At 34.7% G+C, this 3,757-nt stretch overlaps 1 long non-coding RNA gene across 1 annotated transcript; it reads left to right on the top strand.

Annotated features, from left to right (window-relative positions):
- Positions 1–1,972: 1,972 nt before the first annotated feature.
- LOC136063357 (uncharacterized) lies at positions 1,973–3,248 on the top strand. The gene is made up of 2 exons (XR_010625040.1): positions 1,973–2,632; positions 2,754–3,248. It is a non-coding gene; the product is annotated as an uncharacterized LOC136063357 (long non-coding RNA).
- Positions 3,249–3,757: the final 509 nt, after the last annotated feature.

A 3,757-nucleotide genomic window follows, 5' to 3' on the forward strand; every position in this document is an offset into this window, starting at 1 on the left:
ATAAAAATTATATTTACCATTTATTTTACGTTAAAAAGTCAAAACTCTCAAATCTTCACCACTTAGATAGCCACCATGGTAAAAATTACAAACCCACTCATCAAATAAATCCACAAAAACAAAACTCATACATATAAACACATAAATATCACTTCCAAAATTCATAAATCACATGATATCATTGTTAAAGCTTAGATAAAAATATAACCTCAAGCAAAATATAAAACTCACCAACAGGGTTAGAAATTTGACCTCAAATAAAAGATGTAAAGGTGCTTAGAAGTTCTAAAGGATTATGCGGTGATCTTGCCAGAAAAATGATGGTGGAGATGGTGGAGAAGGAGGTACACTGGTGGTAGAGGAGGAAATGTGCAGAATACCAGTGTAATATAGTTGTATATAGTTAGTTAAGCATCGGTTGAAAGTATAATGGAAACTAGCATCTCGAGTTTTAGAAACTCGAGATGCTGTTCCACCGTGTCCCAGACTAGTTGGTGAGCTGGACTTAATTTTGTCCACTTAGATCTCGAGTTGTTAAAAATCGAGATGTGATTTTAAAGAACTCGAGTCTTAAAGACTCGAGTTTTACTGGAAATATTAATATCACGGATATAGTGAAATTTCAAGGAACTCGAGTCTTATAGACTCGAGTTCCACTGGGCAAAACACATTACACGCTGAGCCCTTAAAAAAATTTAATACTTAGCCATATATAAACACGGTCAGTACACAGCGCACCCAAAAACAGAGCATCCTCAGTCTCTCAGCCTCACTAAGTCTCTCAACCTCACTAACTCTCACTCACCCATAACTCTCACACCACATTGCCTCTCACTCACCACACTGCCTCTTTCACTGCTCTTTCCTCTCAACAAATTCAGATCTCAGGTAAGGGTTTGCATAATTTGATTATCATTGTAGTTAATGCGTAGAGTTTTTCATTTGTTTGGAGTTGATGTTCGAACTCATTAGCGGTGTCGGTGTGGGTCTCGGTCAGCATGTTTAAGCTTTAGCCTTGAGGGCCAAATCCCATAAATTTTCACATTTATTTTACTTTTCTTTTTGGCCCATATAATAAGGAGGTTTGTCTAAAATGGCACCTAGCAGGTACAAAATTTCAATTGATAATCCCACATTCCCACCAGCTAGCTGCTTTACAGCTCCTCCATTCCACTCTTCTAGCTTGTGATTCTATTCTCTTATTAATTTCCCTTTCCTTGTTTTGAAGACAAGAATTTGAAGGAGAGAAAAGAGTGAGAGTGCCCCATGTCATCATTTTAAGAAAACATATATCCATATATAATTTTTCAAAATGTGTTTGACCTAAAAACAATGTTTATGAAACATGATTATTTTTCAAAAATTCCATTAAAAAGCTACTTATCTTGCAACATGCAAAAAGCCTAATTCTCCAAGCTCTAAAGGAGATTAGTTAAAACTTAAATAATATCAAGCAAATCTATCACAATAAGCATAAATCTTGAAATTGTATCTAGTTATAAATTAGGAATTGCCAAATAAGCACTTAATTAGGCAAACCTAGCACTTAACCTCATCAATAATGTATTCCACTTCCAAAATTTCTCAACAATTTAATTCACAAGGCATGGACTCCAATTTATAAAGTTAACCCATTTAATATCATCTCCAACATTATGACTAACTTCCATAAAATTTGTATAATGTCATCAAGAGACCTGTGGAAGCAAAATCACAAAGTCTTCCAAGACAAACAATTTAGAACTTCAACTAAATCTAAATAATCAATAAAAATTATATTTACCATCTATTTCATATTAAAAAGCCAAAACCCTCAAATCTTCACCACTTAGATAGCCACCATGGTAAAAATTACAAAAACACTCATCAAATAAATCCACCAAAACAAAACTCATTTATATAAACACATAAATATCACTTCCAAAACTCATAAATCACATGGTATCATTGTTAAAGCTTAGATAAAAATATAACCTCAAGCAAAATATAAAACTCACCAACAGGGTTAGAAATTTGACCTCAAATAAAAGATGTAAAGGTGCTTAGAGGTTCTTAAGGATTATGCGGTGATCTTGCCAGAAAAATGATGGTGGAGATGGTGGAGAAGGAGGTACACTGGTGGTAGAGGATGAGAGAGTGTGAGATGAGTGTTTGTATTTGTGAGAAAAGAAAAAGAAAATAAGTATAGAACACCCTTGTTGACCGGCCAAGAGATAAGGTGATGGTGTGGATGAGGGCCAAACCCCATACATTGTCACATTTACTTTTCTTTTTGGCCCATAATAAGGAGGTTTGTCTAAAATGGCAGTGGTGGCCTAGCAGGTACAAAATTTCAATTGATAATTCCACCAGCTAGCTGCTTTACAGCTCCTCCATCCTACTCTTCTAGCTTGTGATTCTATTCTCTTATTAATTTCCCTTTTTCTTGTTTTAAAGACAAGAATTTGAAGGAGAGAAAAGAGTGAGAGTGCACTATATCATCATTTTAATTTGGTTAAGAGACCGACACAGAGACATGGTAGAAGAAGGTCTAACTTTGGAGTACACCCCAACATGGGTTGTTGCTTCTCTGTGCACTGTTATCGTTGCCATCTCTCTCGTCGCCGAACGTCTCCTTCACTACACTGGCAAGGTATGTCAATCTCTGTTCTACATCCATATATCATTTTCAATTTTCTTAGTCTTAACACTACTTTGCTAAACTGATCATCATTAATTATTCATATAAAATAAATGACTCTTTTAATTTGCAGTATCTCAAGAAAAAGAACCAGAAGCCTCTCTTTCAGGCCTTACAGAAGATCAAAGAAGATCACCACTCTCTCTATTACTTACATTCATATATACATACATATCTAGAGAGCTGGATATATTCTGGGTGTGCCTGATCAATATCATTTTATGGTGTGAATGAATGCAGAGTTGATGTTGTTGGGGTTCATATCACTGCTACTCGCAGTGTTCCAATCACGGATTGAAAAACTTTGCATATCCGAGAACACTGCTAAAGAGTGGTTGCCTTGTAAATTAACAGATGCATCTTCTTCTTCTTCTACTACTACCCATTTCCAAACCTTGTTCACTTCTTTTATTCCCGGTCGCCTCCTCGCCGAGGCAACAACTACTGCCAAAGATTATTGTGCTGAGATGGGGGTACTTAAAAACTTTTTCTCTTTCTAAATTTTAGAACTTGACCGCATTCAGTGCTTCTATCAATGTTACTATTTTGGCTATTGGTGATTGATTAATTTTGTTGTTTATTTTAATCAAAGTAGATACGAATATATCACAAGGAATCAAATTTTAGTGGATTCAGTTTACTTTATCATATCAATGCACCAAAACTATTTTTGTATTTTAGTTTGTAGGGTATTGAATACTGTTTAATTACTGGGGGGAAAAAAGGGCCGTATATATTTTTTATAATAAAAAAATACAGAGAATTTTTTTAATTATCACATGACTTGACTTGACTTGGAATAATATTTAATTTTTGAAGTCTTAAAAATACAAATATTTTATTGATTGGTGGAATCTTTCAGTCAGATCTCTCAGGCACTTGCATAGGTTGCAAATGCATTTGCTCCTCAACTTGTTAAATCAACGTGCGGGGTGGATTGTTTGAAATCTCACATATTTGGAATCCTACATTTGACTTTTCACTTTCTACTTTTATGATTCCTCATAAGTTGTTGTTTCTATCATCTTAGTTTCAATCCGATTTTGAAACATAAAGGATCATTTTGATTGGATTGAC

This window comes from Quercus suber, unplaced genomic scaffold (genome assembly GCF_002906115.3).
Source record: "Quercus suber isolate HL8 unplaced genomic scaffold, Cork oak 2.0 scaffold_516, whole genome shotgun sequence".
Taxonomy (NCBI): domain Eukaryota; kingdom Viridiplantae; phylum Streptophyta; class Magnoliopsida; order Fagales; family Fagaceae; genus Quercus; species Quercus suber.